The following is a 19,209-nucleotide window of genomic DNA, read 5'->3' as shown; positions in this document are numbered from 1 at the left end:
TGCATCGGGCCTGGTTCGTATGGCATTGGCGCCCACTGACTGGACACAGAGATGGTGTCCCGCCGATGTCCGGTTAGCATCAGGGGCCAGGGGTATTGTTGCTTGGTACAGTGTGGTGTTCCTCGACATTCCTGCAGAAAGTGATGCAGGCTGAGTTCTGGATTGTGCCCTCCACTACTGCGATCTGGAGTGCTTTGTTCAGAATACGCATGAAGCAATCAGCCTCACCATTGGCTTGCGGCCACTTTGGGGTGATGCAGCAATGTTTTATGCCGAAGGTCGTAAGTAGATCTTTGAAGTCTCCTCCTTGAAAAGGCGGACAGTTGTCTGTCTTTATCTCTTGGGGAAGTCCCAATAGTGCAAAGGTCTTCTCTAGCACCGGAACAATATTTGTGAACGCCGTTGACTCTATAACTTCAACTATAGGGTGTTTCAAGTACCTGTCACTTATCACTGTGGTGATTTATCCGTCTGCAAAACTCCCAAAGCCGGGGCTTATCTGGGACCGTGGGATCATACCATGGTTATTCCGTGATGATTGGTGCCTGGGCCCCTGGGGTGCTCGTAATCTGGCATGACGGACACTGTTGCACCAAGTCATCTACTGCGGCTTCTAATCCTGGGAACCAGACTTTCTCCCTCATTCGGGACTTCATCCAAACCGCTCCCTTGATGTCCACCATGGGCTAGGGTCGTTATGCAGAGCTGGAGGCTCTCCAGTATTACGCTGCAAGCCCTTCGCAGTATGAGGCCAGCTCCTGTGGCACATAGGTCATCACACACCCTCCAAATCTTTCCAAGGCATTCCTTGCCTGGGCAACACCAGTTGTTGGCGTCTCGTAGGAAGTTATGCCATGAGCCTTGTTGGAGGGCATCCATGACTTTCATCATAACCGGGTTGGCTCTGACTGCTTTGCTGATTTCTTTCATCATAAGCACATGGAGACAGGCTCCCTGAGACATCATGCTTACATAGTTTTCTGTGGTGTTGGTGCTGTCAGGGTCACCTTCCTCCAGAATTGGTGGGTGATGGGAAAGAAAGTCAGCCGGGTTCTTAGAGCCTTCCCTGTAGACTACCTCTAACCGGTAATGTTGTAGCTGGATTGCCAAATGTTCAATCCTTGGCAGAGGATGTGGTGTCATACCTTGGAATAAGGGAACAAGGGGCTGGCAGTCAGTGACTACGCGGAATGGATGCCCGGTGATATAGAGGTGGAAGTGACCGCACGCCCACTTAATCGCAAGTGCTTCATGTTCTACTTGTGAGTATCGGGCCTATGTTGGCGTAAGGGCTTTGCTAGCAAATGCGAGGGGTGCCCACATTCCTGGTTCTACTTCTTGAGTGATCACCGCACCCAGGCATGCGGGACTGGCTTCGACCAGCAGTTCTGTTTTCCTCTTGGCGTCAAAGTAGGCCATTGTTGTCTTGCTGAGCAGAGTGTCTTTGATGTTTTGGAAGGCCTCTTCTTCTCTACAGCCCTACTTCCAGGGGGCATCTGTTAGGGCCTGGAGAGATTCAGCCACAGTTGCTAGGTTTGGAATGAACCGGCAACAGTATGTGGCCATTCCGAGGAAGCTGCGCACTTCAGGCATGGTGGTCAGAGCCAGAACCTGCTTAATGGCGTGGGACTTACAAGGATCTACCTGAACCCTTTCCTGGTTAAACACATAGCCAAAGAACTCAACAGAGGTCTGGGAAAACGAGCACTTATCTTTGTTGAGGGTAACACCATGGTCAGATAGCCACTTTAGTGCTTCAGTAATGAATTAGGATGAAATCACTTACATTCAATACCTCTTGTAGGCCAGACAGGGTCTCTCGAATTGTATCCTGAAAGACTTCCGCTGCCAAGGAGATCCCAAAGTTTATCCGTTTATACCGGTGGAGTCCTAGATGCATCAAAAACGTGGTTATGCAGTGGCTTTGTTCTACCAGCATCAGTTGGTGATATCCGGTGTTGAGGTCAAGTTTGGAGAATGACCATGAGCCATTGAGGTCAGCTATTATGTAGTCCATTGTGGGCGTTATGTGCCTCTCCCGCTTGATGACTTGATTGTGGAGGTGCATATTTTTACACAGCTGTATTTTGCTTGGTTGTTTTGGCATTTCAGCAATCACCATGGTTGACACCCATGGCGTTGGACCAGAGACCCTTTCAATTACTCCCTGTTGTTAAATTTGTTTAGTTCTTGTTCAACCAGGGACTTGAGGTGAAACGGTACTCGTTGGTGTTGAAGAGCTACTGGTTTGATAGATTTGTCGATATGCAGTTTGAAAGGAGGGGCCTTGAAACACCCGAGTTCTGTGAATGGGTGAGGATAGTGGCTTAGTATCTTTTCCATTTGAAAGACTTTCACGGTGGAACGAAGATGACTGGACCCAGGGCCTCTGTAGAGTGGCTTCTGATGTGGGTGTCGGCTTCTCTATCGACAACGTGACAGGTGGTTGTGATTTCCTGGTCTTCTGCTCTCAACTGGATGGTCATTTTTCCTTTTATTGGTAACAGTGTTTGGCTTCCATATGTAAAGATCTTGGTATTTGTTGGTGGGAGCTGTGGGCATGGATGGAGGCGCCAATATTGCTGAATATCCATTACATTCACAAAAGCTCCAGTGTTGATCAGGGCTTTGATGCTGGAGCCTGCAACTTCAACTTTACAGGTAGGTTGTGGGCACCTACTTTGAGGTCATTTGTGAATGAGATAAGGAACCCTTCCTCTTCATCGTCAGGAGAAGAGTCTTCTAGGCAGTGGTGGTGACAGGAAGTAGTTTGGGGGCACCCTGGGGGTTTGGATCTTCCAGGGACAGTTGCCTTACCGACTTCGACGGTGGTCATCTCCCACATGCACCTCTGTTCCTTGGTCCGCCTCTGCAGGCGGTGGTGAAGTGGTCTAGGGTGCCACACTTGGAACATGTTCGTCCCTGCGCTGGACAATCTTTGATGGGGTGATCTTCTCCCAACGCAGTATCCGCATTGGGTCCCAGACGAGGGAGTTTCTGATTGTCGTGGCCTACTACCTCTTCCATATACGCGGATTGCGTCAGCGCGCTCAATCTTCACTGTAGGATTCCTTTCCGGTTGTTGAGTAATGGCGATGTCCATTTCTGTGGCCCTGGTGTTGGACAGGTCGTGGGACCGCGCCATGATGAGGATATCGTCTAGAGTGATGTCAGGCTGCCGTAGGATAAGGCCTCGCAGTGTTTTATTTCTACAGCCTTAAATGATCTGTGCTCTCACCTCCTTAGGTTGGTCGTCCGCCGAGCACAATCTAACTAGTTCTCACAAGCGTGCATAGAAGGTGTCCATAGACGCCCTTTCCCATTGGCGGGCTTGGCAGAGTTTGAATACTCGTAGTCCGGGTTAAGCTGTGGGTCAAAATGCACATTGAGTGCTCCGACCGCCACGTCATAGTCGTTTGCTGCATCGGTGTTGGGTAGGTGTGCAAAAAGTTTGTAGATTTCTTCCCCTGCGTAGTGGAGCAGGAGGGACCTCTTCACTGCGCCATCGGTCTCCCTGGTTGCAAAATCCAACATCAATCGAGGTCCTTCAGTGGGGCGAGGCATTGGTAGGGTCCGCAAGTTTACCTAACGGAGGCAGCATGCTGACTTGGGTGTGCTGAGTGGCAGCAGGGGCGGGTGGTGGTGCTTTCTGGGGCACAATGTTACCGGCATCATCGGCCATGGTTGCCGAATTTCACAGGCACAGATGAGGATATGAAATTGCTTGCCAGCAGGTTGGAATGGAGGCCTTGAGGCGGGTAATGATTTATGAAAGATCAACAGGGCTGTCGTTGTAGCAGCTTGTGCTTTTTGGTAGCTCATGGCTGCTGGTACTCTAGAGTTGGCAGTCAAGTTCTAGTGCATTGAGCTGAACTTTTCAAGACCCATACCCTACACTTCATGTTGTGCATCAGGTATTTTTGTAACGTAATTTTGTGCGAGTCCATGCGGCTCCACTTTAATTTGAGAAACTGCAGTGTAGTGTAGTTCCTATATCCCTAATAGGCTCTGCCCATTGTAATAATTTACACTATAGATTTGACATAGGAGTGAGGTCAGTATGTCTCTATCGAGTACATTAAACTTAATTGTGTGTGCCAGTTAACTCAGAGGTCACTAGAAACTTTCTCGAATGAACATGAAGGGATTAGTCTCTGACAACCGCATAAACATGACAACTTTGTTTCCCTAAGATTCGGAACAATATGTTCAGAGTCGTGGAAACAATAGATAACTATTTCACTCAGTCAATCGTGCATGCTTCGTTTCTACAGAGTTGCACAGAAATAGAGAGACGGGCGTTTCAATAAAAAGGGTTTATTGAACAGTCTTCTTTCCCATGCAAGAGATATGAACTGCTACAATTGTAAGACAGAATGCGAAGTATAATGCATATAGCATAAACAGTAATGTAAAATAATACTGTAATAGCATGGTCTGGTGCTATGACATATATAAAAATACATACGTAAATAACTCAGGCTAAAATACTCAACTGGTGTTTCTAAAATATGCCTACCCCAATGTACCTACCCTAGGTCTAGTACGAGGGAAGAAGTAGGTGCTGGTTTAGCATAGGTTTCGTTTTGCCAAGAATTGCCAAAGGTGTCTCTAGGTTCTAATCAGCTCCATACCTTAGAATGAGAGAGGTTGGTATCTCTTCCCAGGACTCGATTTTCCAACACCCTGCAAGGGGAGTCAGAAACACTGGAGCTGGATTCTCGGCAGGAGGATGACAGCTTCTGGTCAGTGCTTGAGCTGGGGAGTTGGCTTCCTTCGGTACTTGCTGTGGCGGGCTGCATCGAACCACACCGTGCCTTGCCATAGTAAGTGAAGATATATTTATACCTTGAAGGTGTTTAGGAATGCCAGTATTGACGTAAGAGTCAGACATATGAACGTCATGAATGAACCTCTAAGGAATAGATGTTCATGCCTAATAATGAGTATCTTGGAGAAATCAATATTCAAGCAAGATGATGTCCCTAACGGCTTAAGAGTCTGGTTTTCCGAGAAATCGTGGTGATGTAGATGAACGGATGTAAGTAGCCATGCCTGTATTTGGGTAGAATGGGCTATGTCTAAATAAGGACTGGGTTTCTATGCCTATATAAGGGCAATGTGAATTGTACCTATATAAGGGCATGAATCAGGAAATTCATACGGAATCTAAATCGATACACAACAGCGGCAGTGCGGTATATCAAGAATTGGTAACAGCGATATAAACATAAGAAATACATCGATCAGTATACCTTATTGTCTACCTCTCCACCTAACTCCTAACGTGCTGTTATTCTCTGGTGCTCCATGACAGCAACTCAAATCAGCCTCCCTCCCGGACCCTCACTGCTGTCTGCACACCCTAGAGAAGGGTACATGATGAGCAATAGAGAGTTGCTTCTTCATGACGGAGAGAGGCTTCTTTGTACAGCAGGGAGTTATGGGATGTCTCTGCATGATAGCGAGGTGGGTATATGCTCAGCATGTGGGATGGCTGCTCTGCAGATGTCTCTGCATGACAGTGGGGGGGTCTATGTTCTGCATGTGGGATGTCTGCCTCTGCAGATGTCTCTGCATGACAGCGAGGTGGGTATATGCTCTGCATGTGGGATGTCTGCCCCTGCAGATTTCTCTGCATGACAGTAAGGGGGGTCTAAGCTCTGCTTGTGGGGTGTCTGCCCTGCAGGTGTGGCTTCATGACGGCGTGGTAGGTATATGCTCTGCATGTGGGATGTCTGCCCCCTGCAGAGGGAGATAACTGCACAGTTTGTGCACTGCAAACAGGGGCCTTTGTGCAGAGCAGTGGGAGATGCCTGGATATAGCAGAAAGAAGTTTCTGCACTGGGTAGAGAGTGCTGCCTGGGAGTGACAGAAGTACGTCTTTAAAAGGCAGAACAAGATGCACAGGGGTGTCTGTAGAGGACAGAAAGGTATTGCAGTGGAGAACCAAGGAAGTTGCCTGGACTTTGCCGAGAGGGGCATCTGTGGAGAGCAGAGATGGTTGTCTGAGGGCTCTGCACCACAGAAAGGTGTCTTTAGAGGGAAACGAGGAGTGTCTGGAAAAGACAAAAGATATGGCTATGGAGGGCCAAGGAAGCTTCCTGGACTCTGCATGGAGGAGGATCTGTGGCAGAAATTGCTGTCTGTGGGCCCTGCACGGCAGAGAGTCTGTCTGTGTTGGGCAGAAATGGCAGTCTGTGGGCCCCGCACTGCAGAGACTCTGTCTGTGGAGGGCAGAAATGGTTGTCTGTGGGCTTACACCGTAGACACTCTGTCTATGGAGGGCAGTGAGAGGAGCCTGTAATCCTTTCCAGCGGAGAGGTATCTGCTCCACAGAGTGACATGTGTGTGTGCACCTCAGGGCGAGAAGTCTCTACTACGGACAAAGGCACCTGGGCAGATGAGGCACTAATCAACATGATCAATGTCCCCCACTTGATATTTATAAAAATAGGTAATAGATCCAACCAAATATATGCCCTACAACACTCTTGATTTTCGATCATTTATTATTAAAAATATACATATCTTTTTTGGTTTTCACTTGTTTTATCCAAGGTAATTCTGAAAGACACACTCATACATATAATAAACAATCCACAATATTGTGTATAAATAGAAGAAGAAGAAGAGCCCTCAATCTATACAACATTACATACATTATATAAAAAAAACAAAAAATCACAAAATGGGTACAGAGAATTACAAAACAAAGGGGAGGTTGTGCTGACGTGTATTTCGGAAGTACCATGTATTAAAAATCCTTCATGAGGGCGCAGGATTCACCATTATTCGATAGTGGTCAGAAAGGCCATCTGTAATTATTGTACTATATCCAATAATAAAATTCAGCAGGGCTCTGAACAATGAAAGTCAAGTGTCTGTGGGGCAAACACACAATGAATATTCATAAACTAGTAATCATAAATAGATGCTATTAACGTGGAGCAAGATCACTATCGATATTCAAAAATTGTGCCATACAAGGGCCATCACCTCAAGTATAGAAGATAGTAATACTAGAAAGACCTAATAGTGTGAAATATATTGCAACATAATACCAGAAAGGACATCAAAGAAAGAGATAAAGGGACAAGAAGTCAATCTAGGATGAAGAAAGAAGGAACCAATATGTACATACTGTAAAAGCAGTTCCTATCCACAAGGAAGGTCAAGATTATGGGTATAGTAGTGGGGCGTCACATGAAGGGATCATACCACAGGTGATATGATATACTGTCTAGAGTTCCTGCAAACATAATAGTAGAGGCATTACATCTCTGTGAGGATTCCTATATGTAGATAGCTCTTAATAGTTCACAAGAGATGTGGTACATACATAATGTTGGTACACCTGGGGTTCGGAGCAGGGAAAACCGAGCTCCACTCAGTCCTGAGTGAAGTGCAATAAATGTATTGGGGATAAAAGGTATAATCGCAGCGTAGCAGGCAATGCTGAAAGAAAAATAGATAAACTACTTAAAAATAAATCTCCCCATGCTCCTTGCCGGCAACCAAGTAAGGTCGATAATGCGGGCCGACTCACTTAGTTATCAAAAGGAGTGTAAGTCTGTGAAAAGTACCTACAATCTTTGTGGTCAGTTGTGCAGAGATTGGCTCACCAGGAGTCGAAAAAGCCCACACTTTCAAGGGGTCTGTATGTCTACAGATAGAAGGAATATATAAAATAAGGTATGGACTGAAAAATATAGAGAAATCTTTACAGCCCCTAGACAATAGACTACTTACAAGGATTGTGTAGGCAATCGAGATCCCAAGGTACTGATGGGGAGAACATACGGTCAAAAAATGATCTCCAACATCTGCAAATAACAAAGTTTGGGGGCACACAGGTGAATATGTGAGGAGGCCAGAAACATGGAAAAAGATCCCTCCCCTCCTTAATTGCCGGGGCAAAGTGTACTCACAATGAATTCACATAGTGCAGTTTGCGTCCCTGCTCCTCCGGAAAACGTGCCTGATACGGAGGAGTAGGAAGCCGGCCCTTGTATCCGGTTTTTCATCCCACTAAACTGATTAAATGGTGCACACGTATGCAGTGAAAGTCTTAACTAACAAAGGGTTGGCGGTGTGTGGGAAAACGCCAGCCTTATTGGAATGGCATTGGAATAGTATTAAGAGCATCATATAGCAGCAGAGATGAGGAACAAAGAAATAATGTGGTCGCCAATTCGACACGCGATCCACTAAATAAATAAGGCAAGCATGACTAAATACTAATACTTCGCTCAAAGGCATAGTGGCAAGCCTATTAAAGTTTGTGGGAGTAGACTAATACGCCAAAAAAGAGCGTAATGGGATGATACGGCGGCCATATTACGAGGGAGTAGACTAGTATGCCGAAAATGAGCGTAATGTGATAAAACAGCGGCCATATTACAAGTGAATAGGACATAATGATGAAGGGCTGATAAGGTATAGCTGGCTCTGTTCTATAGTGATTAACAGCTACTATTATATGTGTTGTAGTGAGTATGTGCCAATATAGGGATATTTGACCCTGGCTCTTCCTTATTACGATACAGACTATGGAATTCTAACCTGAATCCTACCACTTACAGTGAAAGGATATGGGTTTCTGAACCTGGGGTAAGCCTCCCGGCCATATTGGTACTCTAATGCAAGTAAGTGCCTAGGTACTCCAAGGCGGCCAAATAATCCTGCTCTAAGTGGGATACTAATTGACGCACACCATGTTACGAGTCACGGTGCTAATTCAGAAAATAAAGACCTGTGGTAGATGTATATGTGCACCCTAGGCTGGACAAGAAGACTAAAAATGTGAATGGTACTGCAGTAGTATGCCAAATATGTTAGCAGCCATATTAGGGATATTCCCTTAAGGAAGAATTCCTTAACATATGGGGCTAGATGTAGGTAATTCTATTTTACCGACTCATAAATACTGAATTTTACTAAGTCGGTATTTATGAATCGGTAAAATAGAAGGAGGGAGATGTAGGAAAAATCTTTATTTGATTTACCGAATCTGTAAAAATCGGTATTTACCGAATCGGTAAATACCGATTCGGTATTGCCCATTGATTCCTATGGGCCTTGAAGCCCATAGGAATCAATGGGCAATACCGAATCGGTATTTACCGATTCGGTAAATACCGATTTCTGCAAGGGTGCAGGGGGTGTCACTTTGACATTTGGCATGCCTGTGACTTCGCCATGGTTTCATCTCAACTTGCGTGGGGAAAGAAAACATTCCTCTTTAAAGAAATGACTAATTGTAGAACTGCTGTGATATATCTAATTCTCTGTCTGTTTAAAAAGGGCAACGTTGGCTAAACCAGCAGAGAATTCAGAGTGAGGTTTAGTGAGCATAATTCCTCCATCCATAATAAACGGACAGGTGCTCCTTTGGTCACTCATTGGCATGAAGAACAACATTCAGTACAGGATCTTAAATGGTTGACTTTGGAACGTATCCACTGCCCCAAGGATGGTAATGTGGACGCTCTGAGGCGAAAAAGATAATTATTCTGGATCTACACCTTCCAAACTGCCACCCTTGGCCTGAACGGATCCTTGCCGTGGGAGAACGCAATAATATGAGGAGATAATTCGATCTTCCCATGTGGGTAATAATCCCCCCAGTAGTTGTTATATCACACTCTTTTTTAATGACCATATGTTTAGGAATATCCCTAATATGGCTGCTAACATATTTGGCATACTACTGCAGTACCATTCACATTTTTAGTCTTCTCATCCAGCCTAGGGTGCACATATACATCCACCACAGGTCTTTATTTTCTGAATTAGCGCTGTGACTCATAACATGGTGTGTTTCAATTAGTATCCCACTTAGAGCAGGATTATTTGGCTGAGTACCCAAGCACCTACTTGCATCAGAGCACCAATATGGCCGGGAGGCTTCCCCCAGGTTTAGAAACCCATAGCCTTTCACTGTAAGCGGTATGATTCAGGTTAGAATCCCATAGTCTGTATCGTAAAAAGGAAGAGCCAGGTGCAAACATCCCTTTATTGGCACATACTCACTATAACACATGTAATAGGAGCTGTTAATCTCTATAGAACAGAGCCAGTTATACCCTATTACCCCTTCATCATTATGTCCTATTCACTTGTAATATGACCGCAGTTTTATCACATTACGCTTGTTTTCGGCGTACTAGTCTACTCCCTCATAATATGGCTGCCGTATCATCCCATTATGCTCTTTTTTGGCATATTAGTCTACTCCCACAAACTTTAATAGGCTTGCTACTATGCCTTTGAGCAAAGTATTAGTGTTTAGTCATGCTTACCTTATTTTTTTAGTGGATCGCGAGACGAGGTGGCGTCCACATTATTTCTTTGTTGCTCATCTCTGCTGCTCTTAATACTATTCCAATGCCATTCCAATATGGCTGACTTTTTCCCGCACACCGCCGACTCTTTGTCGGTTCAGACTTTCACTGCACACGTGTGCGCCATTTATTCAGTTTAGTGGGATAGACAACCGGATATAAGGACCAGCTTCCTACTCCTCCGTATAAGGCACGTTTTCTGGAGGAGCGGGGACGTGAACTGCACTACGTGAATTCATCATGAGTACACTTTTCCCTGGGAATTAAGAAGGGGAGGGATATTTTTCCATGTTTCTGGCCTCCTCACATATTCACCTGTGTGCCCCCAAACTTTGTTATTTGCAGATGTTGGAGATAATTTTTTTACCATATATTCTCCCCGTCAGTACCTTGGGAACTCGATAGCCTACACAATCCTTGTAAGTAGTCTATTGTCTAGGAGCTCTAAAGATTTCTCTATATTTTTCAATCCATACCTTATCTTATATATTCTTTCTATCTGCAGACACATAGACCCCCTGAAAGTGTGGGCTATTTCGACTCCTGGTGGGCCAATCTCGGCGCAACTGACCACAAACATTATAGGTACTTTCACAGACTTATACTCCTTTGAATAACTAAGTGAGTTGGTCCGCATTATCGACCTTATTTGGCTGCCGGCAAGGAGCATGGGAAGATTCATTTTTAAGTAGTTTATCTATTTTTCTTTCAGCATTGCCTGCTACACTGCGATTATACCTTTAATCCCCGATACATTTATTGCACTTCACTCAGCACTGAGTGGAGCTCGGTTCCCCCAGTTCCGAAGCCCAGGTGTACTATCATTATGTATGTACCACCTCTCTTGCGAACTATTAAAATCTATCTAGAGATAGGAATCCTCACAGAGATGTAATGCCTCTACTACTATGTGTGCAGGAACTCTAGACAGTATATCATATCACTTGTGGTATGATATCTTCATGTGACGCCCCACTACTATACCCACAATCATGACCTTCCTTGTGGCTAAGAACTGACTTTACAGAATGTACATATTGGCTCCTTCTTTCTTCATCCTAGATTGACATCTTGTCTTTATATCTCCTTCTTTGATTTCCTTTCTGGTATTATGTTGCTATATATTTCACACTATTAGGTCTTTCTGGTATTACTACCTTCTATACTCTAGGTGATGGCCCTTGTATTGCACAATTTTTGGATATCAATAGTGATCTTGCTCCACGTTAATAGCATCTTTTATTCATTACTAGTTTATGAATATTCATTGTGTGTTTGCCCCCACTGACACTTGACTTTCATTGTTCAGAGCCCTGGTGAATTTTAATATCGGATATAGTACCATAATTACCAGATGGCCTTTCTGACCACTATCAAATAATGGTAAATCCTGCGCTCTGATGAAGGATTTTTAAGTACATGGTACTTCCGAAACGCGCATCGGCACAACCTCCCCCTTGTTTTGTAATTCTCTGTACCCGTTTTTGTGATTTTTAGCAATTTTTAGTTTTTTTCATATAATGTATGTAATTTTGTGTATATGCTTAGTTTGTTGCGTATTTTACTTTATTGTCTTTTCGCATGATTTCTATGTTTTTCACCTTTGAAACTTGTACAACCATTGAATGTCTTGCCAGTATAGATTGAGGGTTCTTCTTCTTCTATTTATACACAATATTGTGGATTGTTTATTATATGTATGATTGTGTCTTTCAGAATTACCTTGGATAAAACAAATAAAAAACAAAAAAGATATGTATATTTTTGATAATAAATGATTGAAAATCAAGAGTGTTGTGGGGGATCTATTACCTATTTTTATAAATATCAAGTGGGGGACATTGATCATGTTGATTAGTGCCTCATCAGCCCAGGTGCCTTCGACCGTCGTAGAGACTTCTCGCCCTGAGGTGCACACACACATATATCACTCTGTGGAGCAGATACCTCTCTGCTGGGAAGGATCAGAGGCTCCTCTCACTGCATCTCCATAGACAGAGTGTCTGCGGTGTGGGCCCACAGGCAGCCATTTCTGCCCTCCACTGACAGAGTCTCTGCAGTGCGGGGCCCACAGACCGCCATTTCTGCCCTCCACAGACAGAGTCTCTGTGGTGCAGGGCCCACAGACAGCAATTTCTGCCTTCCACAGTTCCTCCTCTCGGCAGAGTCCAGGCAGCTTCCTTGGTTCTCCACTGCCATACCTTTCTGTCCTCTACAGACACCCCTATGCTTCTTGCTTTGCCTTTTAAAGATGTATTTCTGTCATTCTCAGGCAGCACCCTCTACCCAGTGCAGAAACTTCTTTCTGCCATATCCAGACATCTCCCTCTACTCTGCACAAAGGCCTCTGTTTGCAGTGCACAAACTGTGCAGTTATCTCCCTCTGCAGGGGGCAGATATCCCACATGCAGAGCATATACCCACCTCGTCGCCATGAAGACACATCTGCAGGGGAAGACATCCCACATGGAGAGCATGTACCCAGCTCGCAATCATGGAGAGACATCTGCAGGGGCAGATCCCACATGCAGAGCATAGACCCCACTCGCTGTCATGCAGAGACATCTGCAGTGGCAGACATCCCACATGCAGAGCATAGACCCCCTCCTCGCTGTCATGCAGAGACATCTGCAGTGGCAGACATCCCACATGCAGAGCATAGACCCCCTCCTCGCTGTCATGCAGAGACATCTGCAGTGGCAGACATCCAACATGCAGAGCATAGACCCCCTCCTCGCTGTCATGCAGAGACATTTGCAGGGGCACACATTCCACATGCTGAGCATATAACCACCTCGCTGTCATGCAGAGACATCCCATAACTCCCTGCTGTTCAAGGAAGCCTCTCTGCGTCATGAAGGGGCATCTCCCTATTGCTCATCACGCATCCTTCTCTAGGGTGTGCAGACAGCAGTGAGGGTCCGGGAGGGAGGCTGATTTGTGTGCCTGTATGAAGCTGAGTTGCTGTCATGGAGCACCAGAGAATAACAGCGCGTTAGGAGTTAGGTGGAGAGGTATACTACAAGGTACACTGGTTGATGTATTTCTTATATTTATATCGCAGTTACCAAATCTTCATATACTGCACTGCCGCAGTTACACAAATTAAAGTGGAGGCTCATGGACTCCCACAAAATTACTTTACAAAAATACCTGATGCACAACATAAATTGTAGGGTATGGGTCTTGAAAAGTTCTATCCTTGGCCAATCGTGGAACACAGCAGGGCATAAGTTGGTACTGCCATGTGTCTGCTGGGAGTGTGGGTTAGGCACCTGCTCACTGCGTTGGTGCCTTGCATTAGCTTTGATGAGCTCTGCTACACTGGTGGTATACCTCAGAGCAGGGGGATCTAACCCACAACTTGAGATTTCAACTGTAGAAATTCCAGGTGGTCAGACCCAAGTATGATAGACTTCGGCCCTAAGGGGCAGGGCGTCTCGCCAAAGGGGATAATCTAATCAAGTCAGCCCATTCAGAAAGAAGGATAATGCCACAGGAACCCAGTGTTAAGCGAACCGCTATTACTTCAACTTGCTAATATACCTGGGGCACAGATACTGGTCTGCCCCTATTCACAGGGTGCTTGTATGAGTGTAAATGAGCTGGAGCCAGGAGATACTCTAAACAGTGGGATGGCTTATGGTTTTTCATTCAATGAGGTAGTCTGCCTTGGACAGGAGAAAGACCGAGTTAACCCTGTTGAGGATTGAACCAGTTATTTATTGCCAGCAAATAACTCATAATTAGCAGCAATAGATGCATTTATCCATGGAAGTTTGGGCCTTATGTATCAAAGCATTTCTCCTTAGCTTCATAATAGTGGGAATACGTTGATGCATCAGGCCCTTTCATGCTAATACCCATAACTTGAGATCTACAATTACAGAGATCTCCGTAGTTAACACATTAAACCTTGTAGTTGTCTTTCTGAGATCATAATCTTTGACTGACTGGCTTTAAAGATCTCAGCAGCTGGCATGTTAGCCCACTGAGCTATCAAACTGTTATTGTATGAAGGTAAGCTTCTTCCCTCTGCATCTCGACACATCAAACTCATACCAGTTTTCTCTTTTACAGCACTCAGTCTATGAACTAGAAAACAACTGGCTTTTACATTTCTCTTAAGAGATTCCGAGTTTTCTGTCTTCTCAGCGTTTGTGCTGAGTGTAGGGTAAGTGAGGGAGCATAGCTGGTCACCTTTTACTGATTACCTGCCACCAGGTGCGCACTTTGCTTCGAATCCATCTCTCTTTCGGACACCGATGCTCCAACACAGCTCAATATGACCGGGCCTCGCCTACATGGGTCCCTGTGCTGCCAATCAGTGTAGGTATGAGAGCGGGCCCTGCGTTTGGTTAACAGTGCAGCTGATAGGGAGTGCTGTGAGTCCCTTTTGAAGGCCATCTCCATTCAAACAAAGCAGTGCCCTCTCTGAGCTCAGGCAGACGCATGAAGATTGTAGTTTTCCTCCTGTTTTTCAGAGGGGCAGTCCTAGATCCTATGTAGTTGCAGCGAAGTACTGCACCAAAAAGACAGCACCAACCTCTCAGGGTGGGTAGTAGGAGATACAGAGAGTGACTGCAGCAGTGCAGGGCATATAAAACCCAGCCTCCTGGCTTTTAGCTGACTCGGGTTGTCCAAAACCTGCTATGGCCAGTCCAGCCCTCATGGGTCATTGACCCGTTTCGACGACTGTCCTTCGAGTGATCTGGGACATGCACTCTCTTCTTTCGAATCAGTTCTCATTGTGTCAGGTAGATCTTCCTTTCTCTCTTCAGGTCATTAATGAAGGTGAGTCCAGATGAAAGCCCAGTCAGGAGAGAAGTCCAGTCCAGACCAACATGTCCTCTTTTCTTACTTAAGTGTACAAACCTCCTCATCCTTTCGACTAGATGATCCCAGTACCTGTCTTGCGATGGTGGCCAAACGAAACTACTAACGCCAATCAATGGAGCTGCTGTTTAAAAAAAATCTAACTTCCCCCAAACCTAGGGGAAGTTTCTTCCGCTGTTGCTGACCACACTGGTATGCTTCTTATCTGCTGAGACAAATTTGAGCTGTCTTTGGTGTTTTGTGTATTGACCTTCAGTCTGTGTTAAAATACATTTTATTTATTTATTTTATTTATTTTAAAGGTTTTATATAGCACTGGCTAGACCCGGAGGTATCAGAGCACTTTACATGAGCACCAGATCATAGTTACAGGTTACATCGTTACAAAGGTTACACAGTTATTAGAGCATGTGCCCTTGCCCAGAGAATACCCTCCACAAATCTAATAGCAGAAGAAAAAGAACATGTTTCAAACAAATGCCAGGGGTTCTAATGCCCATCACATTTGTGTAGGTGAATAGTCTTTCAAAGGTCTTGGCCATAGAATGAAACACATTCCTTCACCTGACATTGTGCTGTCATCATATGTCAGGTTGCTGCTCATATACATAATGATGTTGCAGAAAATCTCCAAGTTGCTGCTATTAGTGTCACAGCACTGAGCATCCCTACTTTAAATGATCCTGATATAGATTAGGGTGTTGCTATAATATGGACGGGGACACAAGGAATGCATCATTTTGATAAATATGATATCATTCAAGGGGGTGCAGCGATGAGAGCACCAGGGCAATGAACCATTATGTAAAGCAAGTTGAAATCTCCAGTCTGACCTGGACCAGACTCTGAAGTTTGTGCAAAAGAAAAAAAAATACGAAAATAAAATGTTTACCAGTGGTCCTCTCTGGCCATAGGCTGCATAATATGATGTTCCAGTGGTGATGCTCACATATGCCAAGGGAGCTCAGTGTGGCAGTGATGCTGCTCAAACACGTCTGGGTTGCTCAATATACTAGAACTGCTAATTGTTCCAGGTGAAATGCACATTGTGCCAGAGAGCAGCTCTTTGTTGAAGTGCCGATGTCCAAAAGGCCAGCACGCTCATCATGTCAGAGTTGATCATAATCCCTGGTGAGATGCTCATTGTAAACAAATCATTTTATTGGGGTTTTTCAAAACATGCATCGCAGTCACAGGTGAACATTATGCTTGAGATATCATTCTCGAGTCAGCTACGATTTGGGGTCATGTTTAATCCCCCCATAGTACAAAAACATTCCCGTCCCCCCTCCCCGTGAGTCAGTTCAGAGCCATGCATGTACATTTAATGTGTATCTTGCATATGTGCTCTGATGTAGGGTGCTAGGAGACAGGCAGGTCACGTTTATTTGTGAGAGGGACCTAATCCCCCAGCACTCCAGGTGTGCCGGAGATACCCATATCTGTGTGGGGGGTCTCATTGTAAACCTAATGTTCAGCCGCGGTCGGTAGGGGAGTACCTGCCGGGGCGGTGATGTGGGGAGGGGGTGGGGTAGGGTGAGGGTTAGTAATGTATGGATAATGGAGGTTTGCAGGTAAGTAAACATTTAAATAAATCAAACGAATTTCGTTGCGCGTACTGATTCCCCAAATGCAATGCAGTGTGTGTAACGAAATTCGTTTGATTTATTTAAATGTTTACTTACCTGCAAACCTCCATCATCCATACATTATAAATCCCCCCCCTGCCCCCCCCACGTCACCGCCCCGGCAGGTACTCCCCTACCGACCGCGGCTGCTAATGTCAGTGATGCCGTTGGTGAGGTTAAGTGAGTGTCGGATTCGAGAGTTGTGAAGCTATCTACGAGTGTGTCTCAGGCTCGAGCCTCATCTATTGTGCCCACCCAGCCCGTCCACTTATCCACCTCCCTTCTCCACATTGTTATCTATGTTAGATTTTTATCGCACAAGGAGAGCAGCATTGTATATGTTAGATTGTTATCGCACAAGGAGAGCAGCCTAGTATAGAACAACACGGCGGTCTCAATAGGAGCATATATTTTCCCTTTAAGGTTATTGCCATATTCAATATAGCCCATTCCTTTGGCTATCCTAATCTACTTTCCCGAAACCCTGCGTCTATTGAAGAGAGCCTATCGTAGCTTCTCTAATTTCTTTTCGCCACCCAGGAATGATCACTGTTGCTACTTCCTAGTGGTCCCTACCTTGTAGATCTGTTCATCTACAATCCCACCATCCCCAGGCAATTTCAGTCCTGTTGTGACATTTTATCCTTCCAAGGGTCAAAACGCCGCCAACACATGTACACAGACAGACTGTTTTTCATTTTTGTGATACAACAATTAATTCCCTGTGTCTTTAATTCTATTGAATATAAAGTGCTGTCTTTTGATATGAAGCAACCAATACACGGTTCATGTTCATATTTTACTTCACTTTTCTTCTTTGATTTCGGTTTTGGTTTGTCTTTACAACTGGGGTCTATGCATTCTTTCTAAATTCCTCCTAATTGAGGTACACCTATTAATTGTTGATCTAAATAATCTTCGCTCAATAAAAACTTGGTTCGGCTGAACCACATTTACTCACAAATACTGGCTGTGCTGTAATCCTTTCCACAAATTCTGATTGAAGATCACTGTTGCTGTTATAAAGATTTATTCGACACAGAAAGATCTGTGATACTTAAAAACCTTTCCAAGAATGAGTTCCATGTGAACGCTTGTTCCAAGGATAACTTGATACCCCCGTTCACATGGACATACGGGTTGCTCTTGTTTCTGTTTAAATCTGTCCTGTCTGTCAGGCCCAGTGTACAGCACTAGTTATCTATACTTTTTCAACTGTGCTGTGGATAACACACAACAGTTAAAACTACTCATGAAATAATATTAATAAAACATTATACTTAAGCAATCATCTATTCAAGTATACACTCATGGTGGAAGGTGCTCATGATCCCTTTCCTTGTAAGCATTATGGCATACATTGAGACAAAAACTGAGTGTCCAGATCCAGGTAAGTCTTAACCAAGTTTCTAGCGCTGTAACAATAGGTAAAAGTCTGCAGCTGGCCCGCTAGTCCCAAATGCTGTCTTCCAAAGCAAAACTGTGTAATAAGGACATGAACTAAAATAAGTGACTAACCAATCTTATTATATCCTGACCTTCTAGTAGCAAAACAAGAAAGAACTGTAAAGCAGGAGCTGGAAATGAAACTTTGGAGCTGGTGAGTATTAGCACCTCAACAGTGGAGAGTACAATGAAGGGCTAAAGGAATGCAGGGATCAATTGGTCTTGAGTCTAAAGAGCTGGGGCCTAAGGAGAAGCTCCTGCCTCCTGGAGCAAAGAGATTCAGCCAAGGTGTGGCTTTTACACTGAAATTCACCCAAGATCTGGAGCCACACTTAAGGACTAGAGCCAGAGGAAGTCTCTGTCAGGTTTCTGGTGCACAGACCTGCTGAAATTACTCACTGTCCCTGAACAACTGTATGACTGATCAGGGAAGGACTATTCGCTTGCAGTAGTGACCTGTGAATGTAAGATGGAGGGAGAGAGAGAGAGAAACAATGAACTGGGATTTAGTCTTTTTTATACATGCGTTAAGAGCAGTGCAGAAGGCATCACTTGCAGGAGTTTGGAGATTTGTTGCAACAGCTGTAATGAAGCAAGAAACCACAGGTGTGTATGAGGTACTGTTGGTACAATATAGCAGCAGTACAATCAACACTCTGGATTACCGGTTTAAGTGGTGGATGTTGCTGTGGCGAACCCCCTTCAGACGGGGATACCAGGAGTGGGTCCCCAGACGTCATTGTAAATCCCACTGGATGGGAATTGAGAGAGTTAGCCGGTTAGACAGGATACCCCTGGGTATCACAGGCAACCACTCAGGCAACAGTAGGGAAGAGAAAGCTAGAGACCCAAGGCAACCAAAATGGAAAAAAACAACAAACAAAGTGGATACAATTACGGGTCCAAACTAGTATGACATGAATAGCCACAGCAATTAACAATACATTACCAGT

This window comes from Lissotriton helveticus, chromosome 7, assembly GCF_964261635.1.
Source record: "Lissotriton helveticus chromosome 7, aLisHel1.1, whole genome shotgun sequence".
Classification (NCBI taxonomy): Eukaryota; Metazoa; Chordata; class Amphibia; order Caudata; family Salamandridae; genus Lissotriton; species Lissotriton helveticus.
The sequence above is the reverse complement of the archived record's forward strand: the minus strand, read 5'-3'. Positions refer to the sequence as shown.